Source organism: Rhinatrema bivittatum, unplaced genomic scaffold, assembly GCF_901001135.1.
Source record: "Rhinatrema bivittatum unplaced genomic scaffold, aRhiBiv1.1, whole genome shotgun sequence".
Classification (NCBI taxonomy): domain Eukaryota; kingdom Metazoa; phylum Chordata; class Amphibia; order Gymnophiona; family Rhinatrematidae; genus Rhinatrema; species Rhinatrema bivittatum.
In genome coordinates, this window is record NW_021820249.1 from 1,095,550 (window position 1) to 1,111,140 (window position 15,591).

Below are 15,591 nucleotides of genomic sequence, written 5' to 3' on the forward strand. Positions count from 1 at the left end.
TTGATTGATCGTGTACCCATTATACTACTTCCCCCTCATTAATAGAGATCCACTCTCACTGATCCCTTCAGAAGATTTTGTATTTTTCTGTCTCAGGCTGACCCTGCTCTGTATTTATTGCTCTTATTCTCTCTTTCAGGGAGTCCTGGTCCATACCTGAATATCAGATGATGGATCTGCAAAGTGATGGCTGACGGCTGAATCCTCTCTGCTCCTTCCTGCTCAGTACAAGGGATCTTCTTCCATTTCTGCTGGCACACGAAGCATCTTCTCCTCCAGACACTTCTCATGATTCTGCTCTCCCTTGTATCGCTTCTTCAATAAATCAAAAGCATTCACATTCCTGTGTCTTCTAATTTGTTGCTCTTTTCCCAGCAGGGAAATGGGTCCTTTGGGGATCTGATAATTCAGCCTTTCCCCTTTTCCCTGGTTTCTAGGGTTTATACACATAGAAAGCTCTCATAAAATAGCCCAGGCTCGATATGCTTAAAGAAATGAAAAATGTTCCATCAGCAGAATCTGTAAGAAGTAATCTGCCCACTCAAGATGTGACATATCCTACATTCATGCAAAAGATGACAGAGGCTGTATCACAGTAACACAGTAATGACGGCAGAAAAGGACCAAATATTCTATCCAGTGTGCCCAGCAAGCTTCTTAGGGTAGTATCAGCTGCATCATGCGGGTTACCCCCATGTATCTCTAAGGGTAGTAACTGTCGGTCTGTAAAGTTATCCCCAAACCTTATGATAACCCATAAATATTTACTGTTAGCAACATTTTTTATGATTGATGAGCCTAGAAAATTCAGCCATGTCTGCTTGATGTGCTTTGCTTAAGGACTTGCCTGAGAAGCAATCCTGTGCTTTTTCCTTATATCTGCATATCAGTACCCCAGACCGAAAAAGTCAGGGCCTGTGTTGGTTATCATTGGAATACAATTCCCATTCCTCCCACAGTTGAAGCTGAGAGCAATATTGCAGCTGCATCAAAAGCATCAAGACTTATTGGTTAATGTTACGACCATGGCTGCTATGCAGCCGCCTCACCACCAGAGGTCCCGCACGAGCATGCTCTTCTGGCTGGCCCACTCCTTCCTTCCTGTCTACTCTATATCCCAGACTCTCCTTTATAACCCTGTCTAGTAGTTCCATCGGTGCTTCGGCATCGAGCTCGCCTGGGCTCCCTGCTCTAGCCTCCTTCACCTGCTGTCTGTGGCCTATGGGCCTCTGCCTTTTGTCTGTGGCATACGGGCTTCCGCCTGCTGTCTGTGGCCTACGGGCCTCTGCCTGCTGTCTGTGGCCTACGGGCTTCCGCCTGCTGTCTGTGGCCTACGGGCCTCTGCCTGCTGTCTGTGGCCTACGGGCTTCCGCCTACTGTGTGTGTGTGTGGCCTGCGGGCTTCTGCCTCCTGTGTGTGTGTGTGGCCTACGGGCCTTCTGTCCGCTGTGTGTGGCCTACGGGCTTCTGCCTACTGTACGTGTGTGGCCTACGGGCTTCTGCCTACTGTACGTGTGTGTGGCCTACGAGCTTCTGCCTTCTGTCCGCTGTGTGTGGCCTACGGGCCTTCTGTCCACTGTGTGTGGCCTACGGGTCTTCTGTCCGCTGTGTCTGGCCTACAGGCCTCTGCCTGCTATCGGTAACCCACGAGCTTTCTGCCTACTGTGTGTGTGTGGCCTACGGGCCCTCTGTCTGCTGTCTGTAGCCTTCGGGTCTTGTGCCTCGCTCTGCTGCCTTCAGGGCTTATGTGTTTCATGTTCAATGTTAGTGCTGTCCTGGTTTGTCTGTCCAGTTCTCTGTCAGTCTGGTTTCCTCAATTCAGTCACTTATACCTCCAGTCATTATCACTCATACCAGCACGCTTCCTGAGTTCATCCTTACCAGCACCAAGTTCCAGTTTCCTATATACCTTTACCTACATTCACGTTCACACATACTTCCATGCTGTTCCAGTCTTCAAGTTCACTCTTACCTTCATGCATCTGGTATCAGGTATCTCCAGCCAGTATTAGACTCCGTCTGCCTATTCCACCTTCCCATTTGCCCATAGGGTTCACTCATTCCTGCCTGCACCAGCCAGCATCTAGACTCTTCTGCAGTCCTGCCTTTCTCCTCCCTGAGACACCCTCGGTAGTGGTGTTCACCACTCCTGGCCTGAGCCCATTGTAACAGTTAAGAGTAGTAATCCCATGCTTTCTGTAAGGGTAATAACCGCCACTCTGTGTAGGTTACCCCCATGCTTAGAACCCCAGAGTATCTTTAAAAACATAAGTCTCACCATCAGAGAAAAACCAAAACTTATTAAAATGTATCCAGCCTCTCAACCAAAATAAAGCTGTACTGGTACATAAGGTGTTGCAAAGAACATGGGGGTAGATATTCAGCCGCTGTGAAAATATTTGATCTCTTGTTTTCTTGCTCCTAACTCCTTGGGTTATTGACTAAGCACACGCACAAGTTACATTGCTCAAACCTACACCTGCTCCAAGGAGAGAGTAACATGTACATATGGATTTACACAGAAAACAAATCGGAAGCCGATCCAGTTGGCTGTGTAGCAGTAAAGATAGCGAAGATCAGATTATGGAAAAAGCCCTTTATTAAAATTTGCCCGACTCTGGCCGAGTTTCGCTCTTTAGTCGAGAGCTGCCTCAGGGGCAACTAGAAACAAATATATAAATATATAATATATAAATATATAAAGTGTTAACAAATGAACACACATAAAAAGAAATAAAATTGATAAACAACATATATGGGTGTACAGACCAGAAATAATGCAAATCATAACATGTATGTGTGTTGACAACATAATGATATACAGAAATAATGCAGAAAAAGAACTCAGGGCACAGTATGTGTGCAGATATCATTAAATACAAACAATAGTAGTGAAAACAGGTAAGAATGTGCTGGAGAGGATAACACGGTGCTTAAAATATTAATAAAATGTCAGGGAGTAAAGTGGTTTCGGACCATATTGCAGGAGGTTATACAAAAAATAAAATATGAAGTTAAAAAATTAAAATTAAATTTTGTTTTATTCTAAATAGGAACCAAAGATTGTATGCAAGAGTGGATGCACAAATACTGTGACTTCAGCCCTGTAGGCGCACAAGAAGTCCTGCTAACATTTAGTAAGAACATAAGAAAATGCCATACTGGGTCAGACCAAGGGTCCATCAAGCCCAGCATCCTGTTTCCAACAGAGGCCAAACCAGGCCACAAGAACCTGGCAAGTACCCAAAAACTAAGTCTATTCCATGTAACCATTGCTAATGGCAGTGGCTATTCTCTAAGTGAACTTAATTGCAGGTAATGGACTTCTCCTCCAAAACTTATCCAATCCTTTTTTAAACACAGCTATACTAACTGCACGAACCACATTCTCTGGCAACAAATTCCAGAGTTTAATTGTGCGTTGAGTAAAAAAGAACTTTCTCCGATTAGTTTTAAATGTGCCACATGCTAACTTCATGGAGTGCCCCCTAGTCTTTCTACTATCCGAAAGAGTAAATAACCGATTCACATCTACCCGTTCTAGACCTCTCATGATTTTAAACACCTCTATCATATCCCCCCTCAGCCGTCTCTTCTCCAAGCTGAAAAGTCCTAACCTCTTTAGTCTTTCCCCTTATCATTTTGGTAGCCCTTCTCTGTACCTTCTCCATCGCAATTATATCTTTTTTGAGATGCGGCGACCAGAATTGTACACAGTATTCAAGGTGCGGTCTCACCATGGAGCGATACAGAGGCATTATGACATTTTCCGTTTTATTCACCATTTATTCAGCATTCCCATTTTCAATTTTCAATTTTTATTTATTTATTTTTTAACTTCATATTTTATTTTTTATATAACCTCCACCACCTTTATTCCCCTCCCTGTATCCTCTCAAACCTGCATCCAGCGGCCTCAGAAGGAATTCGCTTTCGCCCGGGCGGATTTACGCGAGCAGGGCTCTTAAAATCCGCCCCATTAGGTTTAACAAGTTCAATAAGTGATCCAACACCCTTCCAAATGTTATAATCATAGGTCCCCAGATACTTGTTTTTCCGAAAAAATTGTGCTATCAAAACGCTATGTTGATACCGTTTTATTTTTGTGAAGAAAAAGACCAAATACACTTATCTTAATATACTGGCCTGACATGGACCATGTTTCGGAAGCACTCCTTCCTCAGGTGCAATGAACAAGTAAGTTTCCGAAATCTAAAATTAAAACATTATTGCTACTATGTATTAAATCAGTGGTTCTCAAAAGTTTTCTCATCATGACACATCTGACAGACCACGCTCACATGTGCGACACACTGCTCATTACAATTCACGGTGGAAATAAAAAATAAAGGTCCAGTATTATTTTTACTGTTAAGAATGACACAAGGGAAAGATACGTATACTGTCTGAACAGAAATTGCATAAATAGTAAACATCCCACACCAAAACAGCACCAATTTCCAGTATTCAAACAGTAAACACCTTACTTAAGAAAAGGCAACACTGAAAATATTACACCAGGCCTTAAGACACCAATGCACCTCCTATTAGGAAAACGGACCAAGCCAGGCTGCTATAGAGCCCTACACAGAAACTACACGCCAGCAGAAAACCTCACCTGAATCCCATGTGCTGACCCTCACCTAACAAAGAATAGAGAGACCAAAACTCATAACTAGAAGCATGCAGACAAAAACTGAATTGGAAACTGAAACAAGCCAGAGTCTCTGTATGCAGTGTAATAAAGGAAAAAAGAAACATCACCCTTCCTTATAAAACAAATCAAGAAATATAAAATCAATATCAGTAAAAACCATACTAACAAAAATAACAGATTATTTCAAAACAGCTAATGAATGGAATATCCAATAATTAAAAACTCATATCAAAAATTTCTAGATACCAATAAAATATTTCAAAATAGCAGACACAAAGGTCCAATAATGAAAAATAATGATACAAAAAATGTTTTGCTCTGCATACCTGGGAACGTTTGATATCCAGTTGCCGAGATCGTTTTGAATTAACAGGAGGAGGGATGGTTTGCTTGCAACCTTCTCCTCTCTCTCTCTCTCTCCCTCTCTCTTTCTCCCTCTCTCTCTCTCACTGGCTCTCAATTGCTCACATATACACGCTTTTTCTCTCTCACTTATATAGGCTCTTAATTACACATTTACACACATGCTGTCTGTCTTTTCAGGCTTACACACACAGGCTTTCAATCACACACATTTTTTCTCACACAGACTCTCATTCACATGCAATCACGTATTCACATGCTCCCTCACCTAAACTAGCTCTCAATCACACACAGACACACATGCCTTCTCTCTTTCTCTCATTTACACACAGGTTCTCAATCACATACTCACATGCTCCCTCTCCTAAACCAGCTCTCAATCACACACAGACACACATGGTCTCTCTTTTACTTACACAATGCCTCAAAAGACAAGGTCTCAATTTTTGCTCACTGCATATCACAATACCCATTAAATCTTTAAATTTGTATAATACTTCTTTATTGGTTTATAACTTTCCTCAACACTATAAATACCATATTAAACAATATTATAATATTTTAATATTTTAAAACATAAACACTCATTCAACCCAATTCATACTACACAGCACTCACACTCACCCCAACCCTATAAACCTTAGACATATATGATCAACATTACAAATCTCTCCTGTTGAATAAATAGTACAATAAATCTCTCAAACAGTGCTCTAAACTCTGGAACCACTTAGATAAATGTTACCATCGTGTTTACACTTGCACATCATCATCTTTACTGTTGGTGGGAGAGGTGATGGTGGTGGGGCCACTTGGCAATAGTGATCATAACATGATCAGGTTTGGACTAATAACTGGAAGGGGGACCATGGGTAAATCTACAGCTTTAACACTAAACTTTCAAAGGGGAAACTTTGATAAAATGAGGAAAATAGTTGGAAAGAGGCTGAAGGGTGCAGCTGCAAGGGTTAAGTGTTCAACAGGCATGGACATTGTTTAGGAGTGCAGTCCTGGAGGCGCAGTCCAGATGTGTTCCACGCATTGGGAGAGGTGGAGGGAGGGCACAACGATTGCCATCATGGTTGAAAGGTGAGGTGAAAAAGGCTATTTTAGCCAAAGAAACATCCTTTGAAAATTGGAAGAGGGATCTATCTGAAGAGAGTGGGATAAGACATAGGTGTTGTCAAGTTGAGTGTAGAACATTGATGAGACAGGCAAAGAGAGAATTAGAAATTAAGTTGGCCATAGAGGCAAAAACTCATAATAAAACTTTTTAAAATGTATCCGAGGAATGAAGCCTGTGAGGGAGTTGGTTGGACCGTTAGATGACCGAGGGGTTAAAGGGGCTCTTAGGGAAGATAAGGCTATTGCAGAAAGACTAAATGAATTCAATTCTTCTGTGTTTACTAGTGAGGATGTTGGGGAGATACCAGTTCCGGAGATGGTTTTCAAGGGTGATGAGTCAGACGAACTGAGCCAAATCGCTGTGAACCTGGAAGATGTAGTAGGCCGGATTGACAGACTAGAGAGTGGCAGGTCACCTGGACCAGATGGTATGCATCCTAGGGTACTGAAGGAACTCAAAAATGAAATTTCTGATCTATTGGTTAAGATTTGTAACCTATCATTGAGATCATCCATTGTGCCTGAAGACTGGAGGGTGGCCAGTGTAGCCCCAATGTTTGAAAGGGGCTCCAGGGGTGATCTGGGTGACTGTAGACTGGTGGGCCTGGCTTCATTGCCGGGAAAAATAGTGGAAACTATTCTAAAGATCGAAGTCGTAGAGCATATGGAGAGACATGGATTGATGGAGCACAGTCAGCATGGATTTACCCAAGGGAAGTCTTGCCTAACAAATCTTCATTTTTTTGAGGGGGTTAATAAACATGTGGATGGGGGTGAACCGGTAGATGTAGTGTATTTGGATTTTCAGAAGGTGTTTGACAAAGTCCCTCATGAGAGGCTTCTAAGAAAACTAAAAAGTCATGGGATATGAGGCGATGTCCTTTTTATTTATTTAATATTTTTCTATGCCGAACTTCATGACAAGCTTCATATCAGGCCGGTTTACATCAAACTTAGTGGTTAACTTAACAAAACCATATAACAAGAAGGCCGAGGCACAGATACAAATAACAGGGAGAATGAACTTGGGGGCTAGGGTAGCCAGGAAATAAAGGACAGAAAAAACTGGAGAATGAACACGAATGAATATACAATGGCTGGGTCGGGCATTTAGTCTATTGAGCTAAATGAAAGAATTGTTGCAATGTTAGGCTTAAGGGAAGGCTTGGACGAAAAGCCAAGTCTTGAGTTTTTTTCGGAAGGTAGTCAGGCACGGTTCCAGTCTTAGATCAGTCGGCATGTTGTTCCAGATGATGGGGCCAGCTGTGGAGAATGCCCGTTCTTTCGTGGAGGTTAGTCGAGCAGATTTAGTTGGGGGAACTTGAAGGGTTCCTTTGTGTGCTGCTCTGATGGGTCTTACAGATGTGTATAGTTTGAGTGGGAACTGAAGGTCTAAAGGAAGTTGGTTGCGTATGGATTTGTGGATAATGGTGAGTGCTTTGTGCAAAATTCTGTATTTAATAGGTAACCAGTGTAGGTTTCTAAGTATAGGGGTGATGTGAGTTCTCCGGTTAGTGTTGGTTAATATCCTGGCTGCTGAGTTCTGGAGCATCTGTAGTGGTCTAGTGGCAGAGTTCGGGAGTCCTAAGAGGAGAGTGTTACAGTAGTCGGTTTTTGAGAATATTGTTGACTGAAGGACCGTTCTGAAGTCCTGGAGATGGAGGAGGGGTTTGAGTCTAATCCAAAGCAAACTAGTTGGAGGACGGGAAACAGAGATTGGGATTGAGTGGTCAGTTTTCTCAGTGGAGAAGGGTGAGCAGTGGAGTGCCTCAGGGATCTCTACTTGGACCGGTGCTTTTCAATGTATGTATGGATGATCTAGAAAGGAATGCGATGAGTGTGGTTATCAAATTTGCGAATGATACAAGATTATTCAGAGAAGTTAAATCACAAGCGGATTGTGATACATTGCAGGAGGACCTTGCAGGACTGGAAGACTGGGCATTCATTGAAATTTGATGTGGAGAAGTGCAGAGTGTTCCATATAGGGAAAGATAACCCTTGCTGTGGTTGCACTATGTTGGGTTCCATATTGGAAGCTACCGCCCAGGAGAAAGATCTAGGCATCATAGTGGATGGAATCATCGGCTCGGTGTGCTGCAGCAGTCAAAAAAGCAAACAATGTTGGGAATTATTAGGAAGGTAATGGTTAATAAAACGGAAAATGTCATAATGCCTCTGTATCGCTCCATGGTGGGACCGCGCCTTGAGTGCTGTGTACAATTCTGGTCGCCACATCTCAGGAAGGATGTGATTACGATGGAGAAGGTACAGAGAGGGGCAACCAGGGTGATGGGGGGGGGGGAATGGAGCAGCTTCCCTATGGGGAGGGGCTGAAGAGGTTGGGGCTGTTCAGCTTGGAGAGGAGACGGCTGAGGGGGGATATGATGGAGGTCTTTGAAATCATGAGAGGTCTTGAACTAGTAGATGTGAATTGGTTATTTACACTTTGGGATGATGGAAGGACTAGGGGGCATTCCATGAAGTTAGCAAGTAGCACATTTAAGACTAATTGGAGAACATTTTTTCACTCAATGCACAATTAAGCTCTGGAGTTTGTTGTCAGAGGATGTGGTTAGTACAGTTAGTGTAGCTGGGTTCAAAAAAGGTTTGGATGGGTTCTTGGAGGAGAAGTACATTAACTGCTATTAATCAAGTTTACTTAGGGAAAGGCCACTGCTATTGATTGCATCAGTGGCATGTGTAATCTTCGGGTAATTGCCAGGTTCTTGTGGCCTGGTTTGGCCTCTGTTGGAGACAGGATGCTGGGCTTGATGGACCCTTGGCCTGGCCCAGCATGGCAATTTCTTATGTTCTTAATGTTCTAAACTGTTGATAACTTTGTTCATATAGCCTATGTCAGTGGTGCCTCGCTCCCTTATTGATCATACATCAAGATCCCCTTCCTTTTCCTGTGCAGAAATTGTACTTCCTCTTTTGTGGGTCTCACATGAATTCTTCATCCACGCATTTATCTTTGTCAGACCATACCCGATTATAGATCAAGATCCTCTTCGTTTTCCTGTACAGACATTGTACTACTTCTTTTGTAGGTCCCCATTCTCATCTGCACATTTATCCTTGTCAAACCAGGCACATACAGGCTCTTAATCATACATACACATGACCTCTCTCACACACACAGGCTCTCAATCACATACTCACATGCTCCCTCACCTAAACCAGCTCTCAATCACACACAGACACACCTGCTCACTCTCTTACTTATACACACAGGCTCTTAATCATACATACACATGACCTCTCTCACACACAAAGGATCTCAATCACACACACATACTCTTTAACACAAACAGGTTTTCAATCACAAACTTACACATACAGGTTCTCAATGGTAAACTTACATTCATGCTCTCTCTCTCACAGGCAGGCTCTCAATCACACACATACTCTCTTTCACATATACAAGCCTCAATCATTCACATACATGCTGTCTCACACACACACCCAGCACCTCACACACATATGCTTGCTCATTCACTCACTCCCCCGCCCCCTCCACCCACCGAACTAGCAACAGCAGCAGCCTCTTCCACTTCCAACCCTAAAGGCAACAGGTACCTCCTTCACATTCAGCCCTGGCGGAGAAAGGAGTCCCATCGGCTGCGAGGGTTGATGTTGTTCCTCATTTTACTCCGAGCTGCGTTGCTCATACTTCAGGCCGCGCCTCTCTTCTTTTCTTCGAGCCAACTCTGCCCGCACTAGCATGGTCTCTTCTGGGGGCGGGGGGGGGGGAACGGGAAGAAGAGAGCATGCCAGTGCCGCTGACTCCAGCTGTCCTGCCGCGTTCCTCCCAGACTATCAGCATTTTAAACCCGGGTGGAGGTGGAGGACCTATTTTGCTCGGGTAGGGGAAGCAGCTGGGTCAGCGGAGGACCGGGAAGTGTGGCGACATACCTGCATGTGCTTGGCGACACACTGGTTGAGAACCAATGGTTTAGAGAAATTGCTCCAGCAGTGTATTCACCAGAAGGGACCTTAAAACTGCAATTAACATCACATAAGATTGAAACAAGTACTTAGATGAACTGCCCATGTTGAGTTCCTCATCCTGAGCTCTTGTAGTGGGTGGAAGGATGGAGGTTTTTCCCTTGTAGTCTGGATCACACAAACACACTAAAAAAATAATGACACCTGACTATGACTTACGTGGAAATATGAGAAGCTATATTTTCTGTATAATATATGCATAAAACAGATGCTGATAAGAACGCCTGGATCACAGAACAGGTTATATATCAGCACAATAAGCAAGGGTAAAATAATTCCCCAACTAATAGGGAAAATGATATATACAAAGGCCTAGTAAATGCTAGGGATGTGCAGACAAAAAGTTTTCGTTGAATCGTTGATAAGTTTTCGTGGGGTGTCGATTTCGTTCAATATGGACTTATGGAGAATTCCATAAGTTGAGGATCTGTCCATACTTTTCACGGTTCCCTAAATAAAAATTTAAACCCCCCACCCTCCTTAATCCCCCCCCCAAGACTTACCAAAACTCCCTGGTGGTCCAGCGGGGAGTCAGGAAGCCATCCCTGCACTCCTTTGCAATTTCCTCATGGCGCCGATAGCCTGTGTCACAGGGGCTGCCCGTGCTATTGGTCAGCCCCTGTCACATGGTCACCGGCGCCATCTTGTACTCCTACCATGTGACAGGTAGGTCATGTGGCAGGAGGTTGCTCCGGGACCCCCGCTGGACCCAACCGGAACTTTTGGCTAGCTTGGGGGGCGTCAGGAGGCCCCCCAAGCTGGCCAAAAGTTCCGGTTGGGTCCAGCGGGGGTCTGGGAGCGGAGGCGCGGAGGAGCACGTGACGTCGGCGTGACATCGGCATCACGTGCTCATCCGCGCCTCCGCTCCCGGACCCCCGTTGGACACAACCGGAACTTTTGGCCAGCTTGGGGGGGTCAGGAGGCCCCCCCAAGCTGGCCAAAAGTTCCGGTTGGGTCCAGCAAGGGTCCCGGAGCGACCTCCTGCCACATGACCTACCTGTCACGTGGTAGAAGCACAAGATGGCACCGTGACCATGTGACAGGGGCTGACCAATGGCATGGGCAGCCCCTGTGACACAGGCTATCGGCGCCATGAGGAAATCGCAAAGGAATGCAGGGATGGCTTCCTGACTCCCCGCTGGACCACCAGGGAGTTTTGGTAAGTCTTGGGGGGGTCAGGAGGGTGGGGGGTTTAAGTGTTTATTTAGGTTCAACGTATTCAACATAGCTATGTTGAATAAGTTGGAAGTCGCGATGCGTTGCGCATTAAACCTTTTTTTCTCTTTTAAAAATATAAGTTGCGTTTTACATATGCGTTCAAAACGAATGCACACCCCTAGTAAATGCTACCACTTTCCTGAAAAAGAGCATCCACCAGGCTCCCCAAGACGATTGACAGCAGGTGTTCTCAGGTGATAGACTGTTACGGTACTGGAGATTAATTTTTCATTGTTGAGATGGGTCTTGCTGACATGATCTGTTCAGCTCTCAGCAGAGAATCTGCCCAGCTCACTAGGTGCTAGGATCTTATCCCTGTGTCTGTTTTCTTTGTTTTCCAATTCTCTTGAAATGTTGCCAAGCTCACTGATAAGGAAAACTATTGCACGTGTACTCTGAAATGGTGGATTTCTTTTGGTTAATTCACTACTTCTAATCACCATATTGTCCAAACATTCTTTCTCAGTTCTGTGGCCATTAGCTTTGTACATTCCCTAAACCTAAACACAATCTGTTGGACACCCAGGATAATAACCAAAAATGATCAGAAGTCTCATCAGTGTCAATGTAAAATAAAAGCAATCATATACCGGTAACTAATATCTCAGATAATGTTGTGAAGCGCTAGGAGAGCGGTCCCACTTACCAAGAGATGGGTGTTCTTGCGCCACAGCTCGACCCCGGAGGAATTCCGAAGAAGTGCCACGGTAGACGTGGCATGCCCGAGCATGGGCTGGACAGGAGCGAGGCTGGAGATACTGACCCTCCTCCAGACCTGCACGCTTCGGAAAACCAGCAACGCAATGGTGGTCTTATGAACAGTCCTCCAACCGTTCCGAGCCCTTTTGGACCTGCCACAGGGTACGGCAAGAAGTGGCAGGCCGGATGGAGGCCAGGGCAGCAAAGACCGGAACATGGAGATACAGACGAGACTTCAGGGACGACGTAGACTCAGGCACAGACGTAGACTCAGGGGCGAGTTACTAGGCTTTCAGAAGACTCAGGAACGAGGTACGAGGCTTGCATCATGAAGCGCCCTACTCAGCCTGCCCGTGGGGCTGGTCGTGGACCATGACATGGCTTGCTGCAGGGTACCAGGCTTTCAGAAGACTCAGGAACGAGGTACAAGGCTGGCATCATGAAGCTCCCTACTCAGCCCGCCCGTGGGTCTGGTCGCGGACCACGACATGGGTTGCCGGGGGTACAGGACAACTGAAGAGGAACATAGACAACAGGATCAGGAGAAACAACATCTGGAGTGGAACTCGGATACTGGATCAGGAGACAGACCTTAGACTTGGAACACGAACAACAGGCGGACATCTGGACTGGAACGTAGACATCAGGACAAGACGAGGAACTCCAACGAAGAACAGGAAACACAGGACCTTGAAGAAGTGCTGGAACAGGGACGACTCCAGGAGCGAAGGACAGCAGGATCCCAGGAATGACCAACTCCTTGCGAAGGCAAAGCTGGAATGGACGCTGAGCCCTTTTGTAGGGCTGAAGAGGACAATGCCCAGGGAGAGGTCAGCAGAGGGCCACACCTGGCTGGCCTTTGAAGAACAGACTAGAGGCGCGCACCCGCGCCTAAGGAAGCTGGAGAGAGCTGGAAGCTGGTGGCGTCCTCCCAGCCACGTGGAAGGCCCAAGGAGAAGCAGGCAGGGAGCAGGAGCAGCCCTGGAAGGAGGCAGGCTGCTGGAGCGGCTCCATGCCGTGAAGATGGGAGCAGGAAGAGAAGGAAGGCTTCAGGCTGGTGGCGTCCCCAGCCATGGAGGGTTCAGAGGAGCAAGACAGGCTGCAGGGAGAGCAGAGAGCTGCAGGCACCGGCAGGGAAGGCTTCCCTGCCGGGCGAGGACCCGGAGTGTAGCAGGCACCGGCAGGGACGGCCTCCCTGCTGGCTGAAGACCCCGGGAGCGAAGCAGGACATCGGGGAGAGCCAGAAGCAGCAACTGAGGACCCGGCCGCATGGAAACAGCTGCGGAGATGGCCCCAGCTGATTCAGGGGAAGAGAAGAGCATCAGCGGCCCGACTGGCCGCATGAGGTAAGGAGCCTGCCCGCGCTCCTCGCGGGCAGGACCGCAACAGATAATAAGCACATATTACTGTGAAACCAATAAGAAAGTGTGTGTCCCAAAAGCTAAAAGTGCACTTGTGTCTGTCTATAAGGTCTTTAAAAGTTTATTCTGTGTCTTTAAATTTGGGCAGTTGCCTGGTGTTTTTCAGTTCTTGGCTCTCTTTCTGCTACAAGTTCTGTATCAAGATTTAATTCACTAATGGCTGGTTGGCACTAAATAGTATTCTTACATTTTAATTAAGTCTTGCCTCCATCTTGTACTTTTCTATTTCACTGTGTGTGACCTTGAATTGTTCAAGCTTCAAGTTAGGAGAAAGGGAGGGCTAGAGAGGGAAGTTGTAGGTTGCGATGGGGAGCTATTGGGGGAGCTGTAGAGGGAGGGCTAAGAAGCAAAGGGGAACTATTTAACAGCCTAGAATCCTGTAATTTCTTTATGCTTTAAGCCAGTGGTCCCCAACCCTGTCCTGGGGCCCACCAGCCAGTCAGGTTTTCAGGATATCCACAATGAATATGCATAACAGAAAATGTGAACTGCCTCCATGACATGCAAATTTTCTCTCATGCATATTCATTGTGGATATCCTGAAAACCCGACTGGCTGGTGGGCCCCCAGGACAGGATTGGGGACCAACAATTTAAGCAATACCGTGTGTCCATTATCCTTTCTGTTACGAGCGCACGCGGAGCGCGGTCGTCTCAAGCGGGTGGTGAGCCCTTGGGCCACGGCAGGACTCAAGGAGGAGCCCCAAGCCACACCGTGGGAGGTGAGCTGGGCAGGCATGGTGAGCCAGGCGGGTACAGAAGCAGGGGAGCAGGCACGGAGTCTGACCCTCAGCCGGACCTGCACGCCCATGGCAACCAACACTGGGAAGTTGATTGATGAACGGTCCTCCGACTGTTCCCGGCCCTTTCGGACCTGCCGCTGGGTACGGCAATGGGCGGCAGGCCGGACAGAGGCGAGGGCAGACAGAGTCCTTTACACTGAAGACATCGTAGACAAGGCAGGTGCAGACATCGTAGACAAAGGCAGGTGCAGACATCAAAGATGAGGGCTGGAAGGAGACATGGGCACTGTCCCTGAGGGCGCCCTACTCAGCCCACCCACGGGACTGAGTCGCGGACCACCCCGTCCCATACGCACCCTACTCAGCCCAGGAAGGCTGGTCGCGGACCACGCTGAGAGCGGAAGAGCACCAGGAAAAGTCCAGTCGAGAAGGAACTCCGATGCCGGGACCAATGACATCCGAAGCCCCGTCGGCTGGCAGGAACAGAAGCTCAAAGCCTGGGGGACGAATCCCTCCTGTTGGCCACACCAGGGCCCAACAGGCCAGAAGGCTCAGGAGCCAGACGAGGACATAGGGCAGAACAACCGGAACTGGAACAGGATCAGGCGGCTTCAGGAACAGACATCAAAACACGGACTGGGCACCATCAACACAGGCAAGACCACGGATGACCTGGATCGAGGAGAAGGTTACAGGCAACTGTAGAGCCCGATCCGAAGGCAAGTTGCAAGTGACAAGAAAGTCCTTATAGACTGGAGGTTGTAGGCAACTCCCTGGGAGGAGTTTGCCAGGACTGCCCCTCGCTGGCCCAATAAGTGGGGTAGAGAGCTGCGGGCCGGCCCCTAGGAGAAGGGCGACGCCAAACAGGAAGTCCAAACGCATGCATGCAAGCCACAGGCAGGCCTCAGGAACCGCTAGGCCTCCCAGGCCCTGGAGCAAGTCCCGGATGGTGCACAGGAGAGACCCGGGCTTCGAAGCGGCCTCCGGGAGGAAGGTAAGATACCTCCTGTAGCGCAGCAACAGGGGGGATCGCAACACTTTCTGGCAGAAATATTACTTTCAAAGCAAGCTGCGTGCTGACCTTATGCCACAATAATGGAGTATAACTTGTTCTTTCCTCTCTCTAACATTCTCATTCACCACTACTTCCACCTGCACTATCTCATCACTACCAATCTCTGATCATACTAGGGGGAAGGGGGGAGCTGTGATCTGTGAAGCGAGAGCTGTGACACACTATGTTTCGCAGTGAATTTAAGCACAAAGCCTCATCCTTTAACTATGAATAAATCATAACTGTCTTTTCCCTCTCATAAGGAGCTAAATTAATTCTTTACATGCTCCATCACAATGACA